The sequence below is a fragment of the Rhea americana genome, unplaced genomic scaffold, assembly GCF_003343005.1.
Source record: "Rhea americana isolate MKP2758 unplaced genomic scaffold, rheAme1 scaffold_305, whole genome shotgun sequence".
NCBI classification, from domain to species: domain Eukaryota; kingdom Metazoa; phylum Chordata; class Aves; order Rheiformes; family Rheidae; genus Rhea; species Rhea americana.
Window position 1 is genome coordinate 429,037 of NW_028186430.1, and position 20,592 is coordinate 449,628.

At 47.3% G+C, this 20,592-nt stretch overlaps 1 long non-coding RNA gene across 1 annotated transcript in view; it reads left to right on the plus strand.

The window, feature by feature from the left end:
* The window catches only part of LOC146593102 (uncharacterized), a 154,615-nt gene extending 134,245 nt beyond the window's left edge, over nt 1-20,370 (plus strand). The window contains exons 3-5 of the long non-coding RNA XR_014896461.1: nt 2,050-2,203; nt 17,898-18,892; nt 19,506-20,370. This is a non-coding gene — a long non-coding RNA (uncharacterized LOC146593102). The remainder of the gene's footprint in view (nt 1-2,049; nt 2,204-17,897; nt 18,893-19,505) is intronic.
* Nucleotides 20,371-20,592: the final 222 nt, after the last annotated feature.

The window sequence follows — 20,592 nt, forward strand, 5'->3', positions numbered from 1 at the left end:
AGACTAAGCACAGACAGGCACTCGCTTTCCAAGAGCGCCGTGCATCCCGGGGAAGGAGGYGCTGGCGGAGCGCAGCCCTGAACACGCCAGCCCAGGGGAAGGTGCCCAGCTGGCACGGGGGGCTGTGGGGAGCCAGGGCCTGGGTGGGGGTGACCTGGGGACCGTGTGAACTCCGCCTGGCAGGTCGGGTCCTTTCATGCGTCCTTACTGCATTAATCTGCCTCGTGTTTGGTAGACGCTGCATGCCGTTTTGCTTCCATGAAGAGTGGTTGGAAGTGCTGCAGATCTTTGCACCCCCAATATCCCTTGAAGTTATCCAAGGGCTGATAGCGTGCTGCCGGAGGTAGTGGTATGCGCTGGCTCTTTGCATTTCCTCTCCTTACAGATCACTGATTTAGAGCAACAGGAAAATATTTATACAGTTAAATCCTAAATCCTAYTGAGGTGCTGGTTTTGTTTTGAGGAAACGAACGCTGCTGTCCTCCTTTCATGACACTTTTGGTAATTTCTCATTCCTTTTCATGATGTTATATGAATATGCACAGCCACAATCCTGTGCAGGAAGAAATTTTTATCTAATCAGTCACATTAAAACTGCTGAACTTATTAAATCTCTCAGATAAACTACAGGTGGATTCATATTTATAGTTCTCAGAATCTTGAACCGCCATATACTGCTCTGTTTGCAGAGGAAATAAATGCCGTCATGGTGGAGGTGCCTGACGACGTGACACAAGGGGTGAGCTGCACAGAGCACCCCCTGCACCCCTCTGCTCTGGAGGCCCTGCACTAAGCACGCCAGGCACAGTTCCCCCAGCAGCTCTGCACAGGCCCTGTGCACAGGGGCTGAGCAACTGCTCCTTTCCCTTAGGTGCTGCTCGCTGCGACAATCTGTTTGGAGAATGAAATTGAATCTTCTCCATCATGTTAAAAAGCAGGTTTAAAACAGCATTTTCAATATGCTAATAGGAGCGCTGTGCCCTCCGCTTCCCTCCTGACAGGCTGCACTTACTGTTCACGTCCTGTACTCTCGATCCACAGGCTGGTCCTGCTTCCCTCCTCTCAGCATGTTTAGCAATACCRTGGAGATGTATTTTCTTAAACCTTCAGGTTGCTGATTTGAAGATACATTTTTCACCTGTCACTTTCTCTTTGACCTCTGCAAAGAGCTATGGGATAGAAGTGAAATTCAAATCAGGCAACTGCTTTGTCTGCTCGCCCTGCATTTTCTTTCTCTCCAAAATAAAAATGAGAAAGTACAATGGCACCTGCACAGATGAATTGACTCAGGGTGAAGATTTTAAACTTTATTCAATAACRTGTTGGTATCTAGCCAGGAAAATATTATTTTATCTCTTTAACAGATGTGCTCTGAGCTGTTTGGGGCCTCCAAGCGATAGATCTTCCCCGAGTCTTGCAGGCATTTGCCATTACAGTGCACAGAAGGACAGTGCTGGCATCTATTCTGGGCTGATGGGAGTTGTGGAGATGTAATGATGCCATTGACACCGGGAACTGGATGTACAGACCAGCTCGTCTCTGCAGTCTTTTGCCTCTGAACCTTTTGGTTTAAGTTCTAATCAGCAAGAATGTGTAAGGATGGAAGTATCCCAGGAAAGGTGKATTTATGGGGTGAAAGATGCAATCTTTCTCACTTTCAATGATCACTGCCAATTCCAGCAGTTCCTCCTAGTGAACAGATGTTTTGTGTAGTGCACAAACACTGTAGCTCTGCGTAACTCAGTTATTTCAAACCCATAAACAAGAATGGCCTCTTGCATATTAAGATCTAAAGCTAATGCTTGGCTGTGGTCATTTCTTTTGGTGTGACAGGCCAGAAGGAAGGCAGGACAGTCCTTGTGTGGTACAGGAATCCCACGTCGTTATCCTATCAGTTTTGCCCTCACTGAAGTTTGCTGGACCAAGAGCTCTGCAGTTAATAACACAATCCAAACAACACTGGGCTTGCTTGATTCTTTTTTATTTTTTAATTAATTGTGGATTACCATGTTTTATGGCATTAATTTTGGGAATCCTCTTGTCTCCTAGGTGACTAAATGTAGATTATCTAGCACTCTGAAGCAGTTGTTAAGGACAAGAGAAGAGCCTGTTGAGCAGGGGAGAGTGAGAATTCAACGACCCTCCCCCAAGGATGCTGTGTTCAAGTTCTTGGGAAAGACACAGGGATGCTGAATGAGGAAAGGTAAATACCAGAACAAGGACTTCCACTTCTTTGGGGTGTTTGTGGGGACTCAGAGAGAGGAAGTCATGAGTGTGACACAAGAGCAGCAAAGTCAAGTGCACTTAAACCATGCTGTGACTGTGGCTCCTTCTCATGACTTGGTCCCACCAGCATCTCTGGTTCAAATCATTAACATTAGTGAGCTGCTGCGAAGAGCCAGAGTACATTTTTTATTTTTTTGATAGTGCACCTGAATTACTAAGCTAAGTTCTGCAGATTGCAGGGCTGCAACCTTGGCCCAGACTGAGACCGGGCTGGGAACAACAGGTCTAATAAGGATCTCTGAGCTGTTCACATATGCAGGGAGCTCAGGAGTCCTACAGGAACTGCAACCCCTTTGAAATGCTAAGAAAGAAGAGGCTTTCCTCTCYGTGTGATTCTGCATGCAGATGGTCTCGAGCTGCATGTCTCAGTACATTAATCTCACTGCYGTCTGTACAAGGGCATCCTGGCACATGGGAGTCACAACTAACTCTCCCCACCTCCGTGTGCAGTGCTATGGCTAGAGGGGGTGAAGGCTCAGATCCCTGTGCCCCCAGTCTCCAGGGGTTTGGGGCATGGAAACACTACACAAACCTGCTCTGCCCACTTCCCTGCATGGGGTCTTGCCCCCACTGCACCCCTTTCCTTCTAGGAAAGATGAGGCAAAAAGAGCTCTCAGATACATTTTCTGTTGCAGCACTGGAGCTGCTCCTCATCATCTATGCATGCAGTGCCATCAGGTTTTCCTGGCTGAAACACTGCCCTCCCTCATCTGCTCCAGCCCCAGGAGAGAGTTGCACCCTCTCCCTCCCTCTTCCAAAGCTCTAGCCTTCCTCCATCCCTCCTGGTGCAGAATGAAGGATCTGGTGCTGCCTTTCCCTTGGTGGCGGTGCAAACCTGAGCACTGCGGTGGGGCTGGCAGGGGGTGCCCTGCTGCAGCAATGGGCAAAGCAGCAGGCTGGGTGCCCCTATGCATGTGGCATTGCTTCTGGCTGCCATTAGCCCCCTCAGACCCCACCGCACACTGACTAATACCAGCAGGTCACACTTACACATCACCTGTAGGTCATTTACAAATAGTGCAGGTTAAGAGCTGTTTGAGGCACTAGCAGATGGGAATGATTAAATCTGTTCTGAGCCACTCCTGCTACTAGGAACTGTTTTTATCAGGAGCTGCATGCTCAGCTTGGATGCTAGCCCAGCCTTGGACAGCTTGCCCACAGGTGTCCTGGGTGGGCAGGCAGGCATGTCATGCATCCTCCCAGTCTTTCTGCATGCAGTTGTTTCCTATTTGGTCCTTCCCGTGCTTTCCTGCAGGTTCTGTGGCTGCTGCACACTGAAGTAAGTGTCTAGATTCCTTTTTCAGAATAATGGAATTTAATGGAATTGAATTCCTGCTGGGCTAATTTCTATGCATTAAAAATAAGTGCAGTCATGATGCATGTAGTATGTGTCCACTACCCTCTTTTGTGAGGGGAAGGATGGCTTAGTGGCCCCAGAAATAGGGGGCACAGTGACAGTGCTCAGCTCATCTTTGTCTTTCATCTCTGCAGAGGTGGTCCCGACTGATTACAATTGGCTAAAAGCTGCGGCAGGCCATGGTGGCAGGAAGCATCCCAAAGGTGTGTGGGCTGGTGTGTCCCGTGTGGCAGGCCCTGTTCCCAGCACTTTTCACCCAGCTTTGGCAGGGAGCAAGCCTACTGCAGTATTTCAGAGGGGTGCTAAACCACAGCATCCTTTGGATGGAAATGGGGGGGGGGGGGAAGTGGTAACCAGGAGGTTAATGGACATGATTATCTGACTATGGGTGCGTGGAGCCCGGTCCCACATCTCAGTTCAGTTGTGATGTTTCCCACGGCACTTGGCTGCGTGGCAGCTAAATAAAGCTTCCTGTTCCTGCAAGGATAAYGCTACTTTTGCTCTGCTCAGTGGTCTGCTTTGCACAGATGGAGGTAGGGCAAAGATTAAAAAAAAGCACATTATAGGAAAATTGAGTTGTTAAATGTAGGAAATTGAGGTGGCTACCAAACAACAGTATAGGTGAAGGCAGAGCCTATATGCTTATAAACCTCACAACTCTAGCTGATTTCATGTAGGTGGGAGTCTGAGCACTCCCTGGGGCACAGTTAGAATCAGAAAAGGGGCCTAAACCAACAAGAGGAAATTCAATAAAGAAAAGTTCAAAATTCAAGACTAAGAGAGAAATCAAAAGCATAAATATATATAGGGCATTATCTGGCAAGGCAGCAATTTTACAGAGAAGGATGTGGGTATGCTAATACCATGCCATTGCCAAAAAGCAAAGCAAGGAACTACCATTTTAGGATGCATTAAAATGAGTGTTGCCTGTATGGGCCAAGGCAAAATTACTCCTCTGCATGTGATGTTAAGGAATAAAAATCTTTAGTTTTCAAAAATGATTAAAAATATATTCCTTTTAAGAAAAGTATAAGGAAATTGATGAAGCGCTAGAGATTTTATAAGGAAAGATTGGAAGAATTGAATCTCTTGAGTCTGAAATGAGACAACTAGAGCAGGGAATATGACAATCTTCCAATTCAGGAAAGGTTGTTACACAAAGGACAACAGTCAATCATCATCTGTGCCCACTGAGGATAGGTGAAAAGTGATCAGCTTAACTTGCTAATAATTTAGATCTAATATTAGGAAAAACTTTCCTAATATTCCAGGATAATTAAGTACAGGAATGAGTTCTTTTGTTTTACCTGTTCTTTAAAACCTCTAATGATAGAGATTTGGTCCTCTCCCAAACAGCTATATGGGATACCTGAAATATGCTTAGCCTTAACTCACATTATGACAAGAGACTAGATGACCTCTTAAGGTCCTTTCCAGCCTTAAATTATTATGATATTGGAAAAAATGGGGTACTGGTTACTTGCAAATGAGATTACAGACAAGGACAAACAATAATCGATCTTTCTCTGAATCTGTAGTGGGAAAAACATGTTCCTTCTTAAGGACTTTGTTACAGCATCAGAAATGAGAAGAGAAAAGCTTAGGAGATCTGCAGAAGGTGTTAGCAAACCAAAGACTGACTTTGTTGTACAGTGCTGCAGGGCTAAGGGCAAAATGAAATTATAGCAGGATTTGTGGCAGAGCTAAGGAGACTCTCAGAAGATTCCTTTTTCGGAAGTGTCTAGGGAAGCCAGTAAGGATAGACGGGTTTGGTATTTGTGAGTTCAGGGACTGGGCCTATGTTAGCAAGTGCTTTTGCAGGATAGGAGTGGATCAGTAGGCTGAAGCAGTTGTTCCTGAGGCTCCTACATCTTCTGTGTGTGCAATTTGGAGCTTTTACTTTGGACTAGATTAAGTCTCGTCCTCTGGACCTAACCACTGTGCCTGTGATTTGAAACTGACCAGTCATTTATTCAGTCTGTTTTGCCCTGATTATGGATTGAAAATGTCCACTGTGCAYCCTGCTGTGCACAAGTTTCTGCTTTAGTTTCCTTGTTTGCATGTACTAAAACTGCTCTGCAAATAAAACCGATGCATAGAAAATGGGAAGGATTGGGAAATTTGCTTCAAAAACATTCTGCTGCTTTGAACCAAAATGTTCAAGACAGCTGTTGACAGAGAGGCCTCTGCTTGGCCCAAAGCAGTAGAACTGGCAAGCCCAGTGAAAATGTATGAGATTTGCCATTAGAGGACAGAGATCAGCCAAGTGCTGTAAACRAAGTCATGGATGGAGGGCTCAGTTCTGGTGTCCCAGTACTTGGATGTAATGTGCTCCAGCATCACAAATACCTGAAAGCTGGATGCTTGAGCTGTGGACATTTGAATGGTGCAACGAAGTTTGGGTGTTCAGATTTATGCCTCAGGCAAATGACATAAGCGCGCTCATATGAATGAAGAGGCTTATGTTTTGTAAACAGGCATCTGAAGATATTGAAGCTTTTGCCTTGATTTTCCCCAATTCATTTGGAGTAGTTGTGTCCGTGTGCCCTGATATGTTAGGGGGCTATATTGTCCATGTGCAATTTCTAAAAATTGGGTTTTGTCACAGGTTTTTCTATGTGACTGTGACCTTAGTGACAAACTTCCCAATCTCCCTCTCCAGCCCCAAAGCTGGAAATATTTCAGTCTGCAGTGAGGCCATTTGAGTCTTCACAGAACTTAATTTCTACTGCACACTTGTCTTTGTGTTCCAATATCGATTGTTTGGGACTTAGGTGCTGCTGGGCTCTCTGCCTATTTGCAGGGCAATGTGCCAGCTACAAATGCTTTGTACTCAGGTGGTGTCCCATGGTGGAGCCAAGCCTAGGCCAGGAAATGGGTTTGCTTCAATGGCTGAGTGAGGCATGCTCACAAACCTGCAAGATTTCTGCCCGAGGAGCTAGCCTTGCAACAGCCTGGGGGAGAGAGAAATTCCTGATTATTTCAAARACTTTGAGGCCTGTGAATCATGGGAAAGTAAGATGCACTAAAGTGGTCACCAAAAGTTAAATGAGTTATCTGAAGAGCTGTTGGCCAGAGCTATGCTTCCTCTTACTTTCGAATTCCTGTGGTTGAGTGGGTGTTAGCTTCCCCTTCAACGTGACTGTYGGGTGGCTGAAGCTAGCGGCAGGCTCCCTGCTGCCTGCCCTCAGAAGCAAGCATTGCCATCATTGCACTAGCAGGTCTGGCCAGAAATCCTCCTCAATGCATGGCTCGCAGGATGTTGTGCTCCTCAGTCCGTCTGAAACTCTGACTTCGGTTATTGGACCTCTTCGAGCTCTGTTCTTTGTTACCAAAATGTTCCTCAGCAGTTTATAATTAAGAAGTGTACTCTATATCCAGCTAGCTAAGGGCAGGTGTATTGCCGGCCGCTCTCCCATCCTGAGGAAAGAGGAGCTTCTTTGGTGATGAATTACACTTGCTTGTTAGCAGTCTGGTTACTTTCATTGTTCCTTCAGAGCTCTTGAGCGATGCTATCTATTCCTGAAAGCCTCATGCAATAGCAGTTTGCAATTTGTTCCATCACCTTCTGCTGTTGTTACCTCTGTGTCTGGAAAATGCCCTCTGCTGTGTTGCTTCCAGGACGAGCCTTAGCGATGTGTGCAGAATRTAGGAATACTTTATCTTTGTATGTTCACTGCTACGCCTTGGTTCCCCTTTCTCTTTCAGTGTTGTTCCTAGGGACATGTATACGTTAAATCGCTGCCCTGGAGTGAAAGACAGATTTAGGATTTGGGAATTGGTATTTGTGCTTGGTTGCCTTGCCTAGCATTGCACAGACTTCCTGAATTAAATGGGGGAGTTATCTGAAGGAAACTAATTAAGACAAAGGGTCTTTAGTCCCTCCACTGGACACAAGTGCAAACTCCTTTCCTCAGGCAATGTGTTCTGAGTTTCACAAAGGTTCCTGTCATGGTGCTCTGTTCTTTGACTGGACAGGGCTTCGCTATATTCATTCTCCTTCAGGGAGTTTGCTTCTGGACCCAGATGGGCAAAAAACCTCTTTTGTCTTGGAAATGTTACTTTCCCTAGCTATAATCAGTTGAGGTTGCCAAACTGTACCTCATTTCACAGAAGATTTGAATTCTCTACATGGAGGCTGGGGAGCTAAGCATGATCCCTGCTTTGCAGGCCAGTTTTTGCTGGAGAAAATATGGGCTTATGCTGTGCAGCCCTGGGCTTGCCATGAGCCAGGAGATCTGGGAAGTGGTGGTGAAAGAGGTCCAAAGGGTGCTGCTGTTTCCAAGCACCAAAATGTGACCAAAAGGATGCAGAGGTGTGCTGGGCCTCTCTAGCCTTTGAGCAGAACGGATGCCCAAAACATGTCCTTGCAGCCAGGAGTGGATGAGCCTCAGGTTCTATTTGCAGGTCTGTAGCTGCCCTGCTCTGGAGCTCCTGCCTAGCAGAGCCTCAACTTCAGAGAGTCTTCAGAGACTCCAGCCTCCACCACCACACAACTGGAGCAACAACTTCAGTGTCGTTGCTTCAGTTGTGTGGTGTCAGATGAAAGTGTCAGATGAAAAAAAGCCTTTTTCAGAGCAAAGCACCAGAGCAGCTAGTATGAGATAAAGTTTCCACCGTGGGGGGAYGCAACAGATCTTTGTGCTGGTGGCCCAGGAGGGAGCAGTAGGAGCTGCCACAGGATCTGCGTGAGAGCCCTGTTGTACAGTGGAAATTGCCCTGCTGCACCAGCCATAGTGGTGCCATGAAGACGTCCAGAAACTGACACTGAGAAAGGAGATAGCAAGTATCTGTGCAGTAGCCTCAGTATCCAAAGCTCATGAAGGTTTCCTGGAGAAGTTTTTTGCTTCAGATGACATTAAAGCTCTTTATGCAATATCCTCATGCTTTTTGTAGGTACAGGTATAATTATTTCATTATGCTTTCCTGTGAAGTGTGAAAACTATCTTTACTAATCCTCTTAAATTAGTTAAATATAATATTCAGTGAGACAGGAGATAGAGAAATGTTAATTGAAACTGGAGAGGTGTTTATAGGGTGATACAGTGTGGCCAACTGTGACTAAAATTAATGTTCAGAGTTCTTGATAGTGATTCATATCCCAGAGTTTATTAAATATTTTCAAAAGCAGTCAAAGCCACATTGAGTAGTCCACTACATTTGTGAATATCATCTTGCAGATATGTGGCCCTCACTAGGACTGGGTTGGCCAAAATCATTTTTAATTGGATCTGGTTTTCTGTGGGCTGCTGCAAAGATACCTTTGAGTGCCTTTCTTTATTAGCAGGCTCACAGGCCTGTTGCATCTCATATGCCTTCTTGGGTCAGACCAGCTTGTTCATAAACAGTCCTTTCCATGACTGGGATTTCTGYGGACTTTTTACAGATGAGGGCAGAGCTCTCCCCCAGAAGCGATGAGCGTGACTTTGATGCTGCAGAGTCAACATGGACTCGTTTTCTCCTTGCCCATCTGCAAGGGGCTCAGCCTATCCTGCCATCAGTGGAAGCCCCTTTTTATGGTATACCACAGGGCAAGTCCTCCTCTTGGTGAGATTTTGGCAAGTGCCACAAAGTAGCAAAGGGCTGTGTGCACCCTGGGGTTTCCTCTCTTGGGCGAGGGCCAGATCCACTGCTGGCAGCACGTGAGTGTTGCCCAGCTTGGAAATAGCTGGTAGCAGGTAGGTGCCTCCATCCCCAGACCTACTCCACAGCTCGCCACTCCCAGGGCAGGCCAGGTCCTTCTCCCTCCTCCTCCTCTTCCACTTCCTCCTTGCAGCACCTGGCCCCTCACCATCTGCTGCTGCCAGCAAGGCAGCACTGCACAGAAAGCACTTCCTTGTCTGGCACCTCAAAATGACAGAAAGCTGCTGCTGGCTGAGGGGAGGCCTGGCCCCGCTGCCTTGGTCAGCGTGCCCCTGGCACTGCCGCTCTGCTGCATGAGAGGCTGCCGAACTTGGACAACCAATCCATAAAAATGCAGTCTCTGACCKGTTAGAAGCTGCTCATTAGTAATGAAGTCTTGAGCTTTCCCTTCCACCTTCCTGTGCATCTGTGACACAAGGGCAGATTCGGGCACAGCTCCTGGCATCCCTCTGCATGGGGACCTGTGGGTCTTCATGGGGAGCAGGGACCCATTTGCCCCCTGGCAGGTCAGGATGCTCTGTGCATGGGCAGGGCACCTCACCCATGAAAATGTCTTGTTCTTTTAGGGTAATGAGTGACACTTTAATTGAAGTATTCCATATCTTTGCACTCAGGTCTTCGTTGGTTTCACATATCTGTCTGTGAATAGCAGAAATTAGGCAGTCCTCCTGCCATTTAGTCACCAGGCAGCACATGCTTGCCTAGAGATATCACTTCTCTAATTCAGTGTTGTGACTGCTCAGAATTATACATCCTGCATGGAAAGGAAGAGGAAATGCAACCTAGCAGCTGATGAGTGACAACGATGCATCACACATGACACGCTCTGCATTTTTGCAAATGTTCTGCTTGCCTAAGGCACCAGAAAGCATTTTAAGCTATTGAATACAATACGAGGCTGCAGTAATTTATTGATGTTCCTAGCTTGCCTTATTCCTTTCATCTGTCTTTATGCCTACTCTGTAAGGTGAACTAGCTAATAGGTGTGGTGTGTGTTTGTTGTTTTTTAATGAATTTAGGTGAGCTGTTCACCTTCCACTAGGAGGGCYGGAGCTCTTTTTGAGGATCCTGAAACTAGCGAAGGTCAAGAAGCAGCCTTCCTTTGCTTTGCCCTGCTGCGTGATGTGGTACAGATGCACATCTCTGAGAAAGGGACAGTGCTTTGGTGAAGATGGTTGGATCAGCCCTCCAGAGCCACTGCTGCAGTGATGCTGTGCTCTGCTAACTCCACCACACTTGCAGCTAGTGGAGCCCATATTGCGGCCCTGTGCCGGAAAAGCATGAATATGTCTGAGCATATTCTGCAATGCAAGATCCCCAGGGAAGGAAACATCTGAAAGGACTGCACATGCCACACAGCTTCATCACCTCTGCTCCTCTGTTGTTGGTGAGGGTCTCTTGCTGCAGACTCCAGTGCCATGTAAATAGACATCTTGCACAGGACTTGATGCACTCTCCCAGGAGAGGTCTGCATGCCAGGATAGAGGTTGATAGACATCTCTAACTGTGCAGAAAGCTGAAGATGCTACTTTAGAGGCCCCCCCTCCTTTTTTTTTCTCCCCAAATTCCTGATGCAGCAGTGGAGTGAGAGATGCACACTGGGGCCAGCACAGTGCTGTGTGCAGGGCTGACAAGCCCGTGGCCCCTTGGACCTCTCATGTGGAGAGGCAGTGCATGCACTGGTGTCTCCACAGACCAGTTTACTGGAACGCTGAAGCTCCTGGCAGGCCTGCTCCTTGCGTGCAACACTGCTGCTCTACTGCGTGAGCAGGCGCACTTGCAGACGTGTGGTGGAGAGCTGGCTGTAGCTGCATGATGTCAGGGGACAGATGTCTAATGTTGGCATAATATGGGCACTAGTGCAGCAGCCCTAGAGCCCAAGGCAGGGGAGAGGGATCAGATGCTCCTTTACTCCTTTGCAGCAGTGACTGCACCAGCCTGGTGGTTACAGTGCCCGAGGCCCTGCCTCTCCCCGTCCTCCTTGGGGCTTTCTGCCCCATCTGCTTATTCTGCAGTGTCCCCTTGGTAATGAGGCACCTTCATGCCCTGAACCAAGCAGTTGAGGGAATCTCATATCAGCGTTGTTATGCGTTGCGCTAAAAATCCCTCCCTGCCCTGGAAAGCCAGCTATTCTCGTGCTGCCTGCCTTCTGTGGAAGACGAACTTTTCTGAACTGACATATTGAAGATGTTTGGGTTCAAYGTGTATTTTCCTCTTTAGCATAAGGCTTTGGAGCTTAGATCTCATTGTCTTTTCACTTAGGTGCCACACAGCCTTGCATTTCCTGCAAATGCTATTTCACACAGCTGCTGAAAACCAATTGAACTGATTCTGCATAATCCCATTGGCAGTTTGTTGAACTGATCAACACATCCCATCACCATGGAGAGAGCCAGCTTCCATTGGAGGAGAATGTACTAAAGAAGAAATCAATTTCCTATATAGCACCACCACAGCTGACACTAAACAAACTCATGTTAGATCGATGCCCTTCTATGAACTTGTAACTGGCGGAAGCTGCCAGGGCATGAAAACTCATTGCTTTTTGTGCTATTTTTCCATCTTCAAAACAGAATGCTGTTATGCCACTTCCAAGGCTCAGGCTGTCTGGTCTTTTGTTATTGTTTCTGTTTTTTGCTTCTCTGATTTTGGACTGTCCTATTTGTGCAATGGCTAGTTCATTCGTTTCAAAAGAATGGAATGAATTATCCTCACTGTCACTCCAGTAGATCTGCAGTGGAGGGAAAGAGTATGAGCTTGGTATTCCAGGGAATACTGTCCTTCCAAATTTACAGCTGAGAATTAACTATTTACCTTCCTGGCAAATGCTGGTGCTCTGAACCTTTCGTAGATACACTGGACTGGCTTTTGCTATCATGAACCATTGAAGTTATCTTTTATTTGAATTATTTTTCTGCTGATTTTAGGATAGTAAACAGTGATAAAAGGAAGCATCAGCAATTCCCAAATTCTAAAGCACTTGTCACTGACTAGAATATTTGAAAATTAGCTAATGTTAGTCCTCAGAAATCAGTGTTTCTTTCGAACATACGAGAACTAATGCAAGTTGCTGCCTCTTCCCAAAAGTGCCGGGAAGAACAGACCCATCTCCACTGCTGTCCTTCAGACAGAATAAATGGGGAGCCTCCTCCAAGTTTGTTTCAAAGACAGCTATCTATGAGTAATCTTGACACATTAAATGATGTGATATACGGCTTTCACCCATCATACTGTGTCTTCTGAGCACTTTGCTTTAATGCACTAATGGTAGAGGAGCACAATTCCTTTGCTGCCGTGGGGTACTCTGGCACATTAAGCATGCTTGTGCATTTTCCTATGAAGCTAATAGTCTTGTTGCAAAAGGAGGCAGCCATGAATTTTTTTAGGCTATAAGAGATTAAAAAAATCAAGGGCTTTTGCGCACAAAGAAAATTCTCACCAGATAGATTAATTTTCAAGCTTTCATGRCAGAACAAACAGCAACTTTGGATTTGCAACTTTGCTGCTTTTCTCTCAGAAAAATCTTGTCATTCAATGGATTAAGAGTTGGATGAATTTGTTTTGTCTGGAAAGGTGTTTCAGTACAGGAATGAAGTGCCATTTCCCTATTGGAAGACAAATCGATAGAGCACCTCAGCGGTTATTTTGTCCATTGTGTTACTGTCCTCGCATTTCTGGGCCCCATATATTAATTCTTCACCTATGTCTTTTCCTGAAGATATGTAAGGCTGTCTCCTCTCTCCCTGTGTGCAGCCCCTGGTCCTTTGCAGTCCCACAGCCCATCCTGCCACATGCAGGTGTTGGATGCACTGGTGTGATCTCTGCTGGCAGCACTGGTGTGATCTCTGCTGGCAGCTCAGCCCAGCTACTGCTTTTGCTGGGACACTCCCTGGGCGTGCTTAGAACAGGGAGGCTGGAGAGCCAGGCCAAAGGGCCTGTTTGGCAGCAGGAGGAACCCCTGCAAGAAGGCTGTTTGGAGTTGTACACAAGAAGGGAAGTTCTCCTGGTCCTTGGATCAGAGTGCACTAAGTGGATATTGCATTTAAAATGTGGAGAGACAAGCATGTTTGGTCATTTACAGCTGCCTGGTTAACCTGTATGCAGCAGGAATTCATGCTCACCTTTATAATTCTTAACTCTTACTGCATATAGCACTTTCTCTTTGTGGATTTCACATACATAACTTTGCAGATTAAAGCCTTAAGGCTTTGCTTTTGCTATGCAACAGACTATTGAAAATGTAACTTTGTGCAAGTTTGTGCAACTGGGGTCTGCTGATTATTCTGTGGCAGAGGAAGGGAGAGGTTTAAACAGCTTTCAGGAGAGGTCGGCCTCTGAATCTGAGCGTTGCCTTATGAATCAAGGTCAGCTGGCACAAACCGTGCAAATGYTCCAAGCCCCTGGAGCTTGGGAAGGAATTTAGGAAGCTTTAAAGTACTCTTGATCTTCAGAAGGACATCTGCAGCTAATGGTCTGTACTAGCACGCCAAGAGCTGTAAGGTTGCTTTGCTTGTGTCTTGAGCCTTCTCAGTCCCAGTGGGTTTCCTGGGCCCTTTAATGCAAGTTCAGAGAAAAGTTAAGTTGTAAAAAAAAAAAAAAAAAAAAAATAATAATAATAATAATAAAGGCACTCTTGGCCCAACAGCTGATAATCTAGTGCTGGTTAAGTCAGGCATAAAATGTCATAGTGGGATTTTAACTATGGTGCTTAAATGCATGATAAAGTACAGCACACAACATTATAAAGATTTCAGTGAAAACCTAAGTAAGAAGAGGGTCCAGACTCTTTGCTATCCAACTAAAATTGTCATTGTGTATTTGTATCCAAATAGACAAATACCTGTTTATTAGATATGTAAAGCATTGCAATGGTTTGCCAGATTGTTTTAGTTCCAACCTTAACCAGCTAAAAAAACCTTTACTGTGAATTCGAGATTGATCCAGATTTTCAGGAACGGCTTTTCCATCTCTCTCACTTCTCTCATTAGCTGATGGTCCCAGGATGTTCTTTGCTAATTAACAGCTGGGAAGTTCTGTAAGGCCTTCAGATGAAAACATCTATAGAAGCACAGCATAGTCACCTCAAAGCAAACTGCACGATATAAACCAAGACATAAAAGCTTTCCTCTGCGGCATGTAGTTCAGATGTGGAGCTGTGATCGTTCGAGGTGGGGGTAAGAGTCTGCCTTCCTGAGTGCCTGCGATTGCTGCACAGACCAGACTTCTCCAGTCAGCAAAGACTTTGGCTTGTTGCTATTTGCTCTTCATGGTTCTTCTGTTTAAAAGGTGTAGTTGTCTGTTCAGGGTGCAGGAGAGAGATGAGGGGCTGATCTCACATCAGGAATAACAAGAAGCTTGCAATTTACTGAACACCTGTGTGCTGAGAAACATTCTTGTGAACTGATCAGCACACACTTTCAAAATTRAAGTCCTATTTTGAAGATGGAAGGAAATTAGAAGTTTTGCAAAGCAGTTTGCTCACAGCTTTGTGCACTCCGTCATTTCTGCACGGTCTGCCCCAGCTGCCCAGGTGAGCCTCGTGTTGGCCTTGCTGCATGTAACGTCTGGGAGCCTTTTTGGGCAGAAGTGTCATGGCTATCCCCAGCAGCTCCCAACAYTGGTATCTGGCTTGCAGCTGCTGGCTTGCAGCAGCTCCAGTCCAGAATCAGGAAAAGTAGCAAACTGGAGATGTCAGCAGTGGGGAACTGCCAGCTGTGTTGGAGATGCTGATTTCTGTGGAGGTTAGGAGCTGTTGGATTCCCTGTCTTCTGTTTTCATCKGTCCACATGAGCCTGGTCTGTGTGGCTTGCAGACTGTAACGTGGTGCCTGCCTGCATCTGGCTGCTTTTGCAGAGGTTTTGCAGAGGAATCCCCTCAGGCTCAGGCGTGTCACGTGCTCTGGGACGCATCCGTGAGTGGAGCTGTGGGCTGTGTCCGAACRCCTCTGGCAGCCACAGTGGGGGAGACAGCTTGGTATTCCTTCCCATTAAAAGGCYGTGTGGCTTTTCACAGCTGCTGTTTTGAAGACACCAGCTGGCTGTGAACTGCAGCCTGCTAAGGGCTATTTCCACAGCTGGAGCACAGTGCATAGCTGGAGAGGGGTGGGGCCTCATGGAGCTCGGCTCCCACCAAAGCCATGGACTGTTTTGTGGTCTCCAGTGTTATGTTAGGCCTCCGCAGGTCTCTCTGCGAGGCTGGAGGAAGATCATGTTGCATAGAGAGCTGAGTCAGGGCCGGAGCCACTGCTTTCCTGTCCTGCTGAGTGGCCCCGGTGAGGTGCTGCTGCAGGAGGGGCAGGACGTGCTGGGTGCTGGCAAGGGGAATGTGCTGCATCAGAGCTGACCGTGAAAGCCCCCAACTCCAAAGCATTATTTGATTAASTAACAAGTGTATTAAAAATGCACAGGGTCACTGGACTGAGTATCAAGGTCCATGACGGAAAGACAAATTGGACAACTAATAGGTTATGTGAGTGGCAAGTTTTGGTGACAAGCTGACAGTGTGACACAGCAGTCACAGCAAATGGATTACTCCGCGATTCCTGAAAGGTCATATTGTCAGTGTCTCCGTCGGCGGGGAGGACTGCTGTTCGTTGCTGCCAAATGCAAAATGACAGGGGGCTTTGGTGCCTCGGATGTTAATGATGGACTCTCGTGCACGCTCTGAATGTTCTCGTGGGTAATGAAGTTTTTGGTGACATTTCCAAACTGCTGCTCCTCTGAGGGGGCTGTTGCCGGCACCACTCTCCTGGGCACTGGCAGGCCCGCGTGGTGGGCAGAGGAGCCTGACCGAGTCACATGTGTTCACCACTGTTGACTGGAGAGTGGAGCGGGCTCCTTGGGGCAGAGCTTCTGCCAGCGATGGCAAGAGCCATGCCCTCACGCATGGCATTCAGCTGCTGCTCTCTGCCCGCTGTGCTGGGAGCTTCAGCTTTTCCTTCCCATCGCAGCATTGTCCGTGAGCAGCGGGTGGGACCCTGAGGAGCTGTGCTGGCTGCCATTAGGAGAGAGGCAGCAGGTTTCCATGCCAAGGTGGGCTTGTTTCTGCCAGGAGCCCCTTGCAGGAGGTGCTGAGCAGAGTGCAGAGAGGCTTTCTTCTACCTCATAGAGCTCATTTGCACTGTGTACCCCGATCCTCACCCTGGAGAACATGCTCAGCTCTCTTACACGCACCACGTCCAGGCAGCTGGGTTTGGCTATGGGGCTGCGTGGTGGAGGGAGCAGGTGACTGGCATGGAGCAGGAGTGGAGAGGGCTTTGTGCTGAGTTTGTTGGCAAAGCAGAGGGAGCAAGAGGAGACTGGCTGGCTGGAAACAAGGATGGTGTGAGGGATAAGGTGCTGGAGGCCGGGGTTAGAAGCATGGCCTTGATCCAGTAGGAAGGGACACATGCAATGCCTGGCACTGCTTGGCTGGTTTTGACTGGGAATCATAAGTGAGGCAGCAACAATCAAGCCACCTTTTGGAAACAGGGCATCTGGGAAGTGAATAATTTCCAGTAGGAGGCAAGTGGTTACAGAAACAGTGGCTTTTCCAGGTGCTGCTGCAGAACCTCCCCAGCACCTCCAGCTGATCTGGGGCCCTGTGGGGACATACAGCACCAGAGCAAGCCCGAGTCCTTTAGCCCACAGCCAGCAAGACCCATAATTAGCCTGTGTATGTTTTGCATCCTCAAAATTAAGAAAATTTTGTTTTAATATCTCTAGATGTATGCTCATTCCCATCCCATTTGTCTTGGCCCGTTCAACTCCTCACAAGCAAATTGATAAACTGATTTTCTCCCAGGAAGTATGAGCGTCACGGTACACAGCCTGAACGCTTTGCACGACTTAGGCCAGRCTTATTTGCCTAGATGCCTTGGTTTTCATGGTTCAAGGGAGAAAAAGTCAGTTTAGGCCTCACAGCAGAGATCTACCTAGAGTTTTGTGCCGGTGGCAATGGCAGAGCTRGCTCCTTAGCTGACCCACTCTCTTYGCTGAGTGRCAGCGAGGTATGCATGGCCTCTCTTTGACTTGTCACTGCTCTAAAGTTGTGGCAATTTTCCTACAGAGAACAGTCARCAGAGGTTAGAAAGCCAAGTCCTCTCAAAGTCAGAAAAAAAAAACAATTTTGAAGACATTTCTGTTTTCCCAGGTGGTGCAGGGACCTGGCTTTCCTAACATTTGRATGGTGTGAATGAGAACCATCTTCTAGTCATGTCCAAATGAAAGTGGTGCATGAGTAGTGTGTGAGAGCTGGATCTAGCACAGAGAATAATCAATCTAGGCATCAGAGTTCAGAGAACTCTCTAGACTCTTAATTTTTTTTGTCAAATGGTCACTGGAGGGTTAATGTAATTTTGGTTTTAATTACATTGCTGGAGGGCGCACTTACCCAAGGGAAAAGACATAATTACCAAGACATTTTATTAAGATATTATTTAATTTTATTGATGTGTCACAAGCAAAGGCACGRGAGTGTTCAAATCAATATATACTTGCATCAGTGTTTAATCTACTTTCAGCATTTTTGCCTGAACTATTTATGCAGTTGCTATTTGATAAATTAACTTACTGGGAATATGTGGAAAATTAGTGAATTTCCAGCAAAATCACACCATATGTATTCGTTTCAGGAGGAAATCAGAATATGAACAATCTTTCATCTTTTTTGGACAATACATTCAGACCCATCTTTTTTCTTTCCTGTTTGCCAAGGCTAAGTCCGTTTTTCCTTCGTTACCATTTTCAGCAGGTGTTCAGACCGTCCAGGGCCGGGGCCCCTGCGTGGAAGGMGGCCAGGCCCAGGCAGCACGGTGCAGCCGCCGGCGAGCTCCACCGCGAGGTGCGTGCTGTGCCGCCCGGGACCCCCGCTGCGTTTGCCTGCGGCTCGCCATGGGGAACTGCCCGGCACGTCCCCATGCTGCTGAGTGGGGACTCCGTGTCAGCTGCACTGTGCAGCTTCTGGCCCTGTCTCAGGCACCAGAAATATTCTACATTAGCAAGTTTCTCAGTATTTTTAATTTTGAGGAACACCTGGGACTGCACTGTGCCAGTAGCAGAGGAGTTTATGGAGTGCATCTATACAACCCCATTTGCCATTCTTGTTCCTGTTAATGAAGTCTGCTTAAACCTTATAGACAAAAATCCACCAACTCGGGGAGGTATTGCCCAGGACGTGGCCTGTGAGTACCCCATAATATTCTTTCCAGAAAGAGGATGACCAGAACACAAAGCCATGCAAGCTGGCAGTGGCAGAAAAATGGGACAGGGTCGGAAGAGCTTCTGGAGAGCTTGTGGAGCATTGTCCAACACTGAATCCTATCTGCTGTGCTCTTGAAGCTGAGGCTTATGCAGCAGAAGGTTACTTTCTAATACAGACAAATTTAAGTTCATGATGGATTACAGAGCAGTGAAATAAGAGCCTATTTCAACTGGTGTTTGCAGCTGGGAGAAGAGTAAAAATAGCCTTCGTGGATGGAGTTACATATCCAGAAAGAAAAAGATGTTTTTATGCCCATGTGTTTCTTTTGATTTTTTTTTCAGGTTTTCTTTTTGTGCTGCTTGGGAAGTCTGTCTTCCCTTCCCCAGTCCTATGGACAGCCAGTCCAAAGAAGGAATTTGGCGTATGGTGGGTCTATCTACGCTTCCTCTCCTTGCAACAGCACTTGCCTTTCCATCCCCAGCATTCTGGGTCTTCACCAGTGTTTTCCTAGGGCTATGCTGCTCCCATGCGTGGTACTTTTCACACTTACACCCTCTACTCATTGCCATTTACATCCACTTGGATTTCTCATCATTAGCTTTGGGTGACAAATCTCAGATGTAATCTCTGATCCAGCTGGCTGCCAGATTACCCTGACTCCAAATGATTTGTCACAAGTAGAAGGATTGATGCTGGGAAAGTGGTTTTTGAGGTGCCTTTTATCTTCCCACATGCACTCTGCTGCAGCACAGTTCCTCCATTGTCTTCATCCATCAGCTGCCCCAAGTATGTATATTATCTCCTGGTTCAGCTGCTCCTGCTTCCTRCATGACAGTCTCACTCTCTGCTGCTTTCCTAGACATGCAGATGACACTTACAGTGACAGACCCAGTTTCAGGTTCCCTATGCATGGGTGGACACATCAGGGGCTGATACATTAACGCTTCTCAAATGCTGCCTCATGCAGTCAGTTTTGCAGGAATTCTGGCTTTGGCTCTTCGCATCCTTCCTTGCTGAATTGAGCCGTCTTTTTTGCCAGGTGCTAGCTGCTGTCTGCACCAGCRTTAATCTGTTCCTCTTATTCATAAGTGCATTCATCACATGGAAGTGACCGTTACAGAAAATATTGATCAAACTCTGGCTGTTCCCTGGCTGGACTGAACCTGAGTGTTATAGCCTGCGCTGGCTGTGACTGGCATCCCGGAGCACGGTAGCAAGGGTGGCCTGCGCCTGTTCAGAGGAAACGGCTCCTAGTATCGAGCGTGGAGGGTCTGGGATGTTTATAATTCACTAACAGACTCCACTACATTCAGGGCCAGGCACCCCCGAGGGCATTCGGATCTGTGTTCTGGCCAGCAAGAACACKCTGGCATATTCTACTTTAGACCTGAAACTTGGTCTTGGAGCTCCCAGCACAGCCACAGTCTGTGCACTGGAACACACTTGTCTCTGTATTAAAGAAAAATACAATAATAACAACTCCTTGTGGCAGCTGCAGAAATATATGCTGTTTTGACAGCACCTTATTTCAGCGCAGAGCTCTGAAAGGCTTGTGTGAAGATGACTTGCAGGCAGCTTCACGGTGGGAGAGCTGAGGCACAATGAAAACATGTGAGTCACCCATTTAAATCACAGCATTTTCTAGTGCCAGGACCTGTCTCTGCTCCTGGCCCTCTGTTACTGCCTGTGGCCTCGGTAGGGTGTTTTTCAGGCATTTAYCTACCAAGGAAATGATGGCTGGAGACTCCTGGCCCTTTCACACCCTCAGCAACGTGCAAGAGGTCCCAGCTGCTCGCTTGCTGCAGCACATCTGTGCAGCCAGCTGCATCCTGTCTGGGACAGTGCTTGGCTCCAGGTCCCTATCACATCCCGAGGAGTCCTGGGTGCTGGGACAAGGGCCGGTGACATGGCAGAAGTAACCTGGTGTGTGCAGCAACAATCTTGTTTTTCTTCCCCAGCCTCTCAGTGCTATGTCCTTCTTTCTGCTTTCATTTTTGCTGTGGGGAGAGGCAGACTGCCCAGGCAGCGCGTGCAGGTGCCAAAGCACATGGGAGCTTTCGGGGCCATCACTGACACGATGTGTCTGGCTGCACTCACTGCCGTCGCTGCTGGACCCTGGAGGTGTT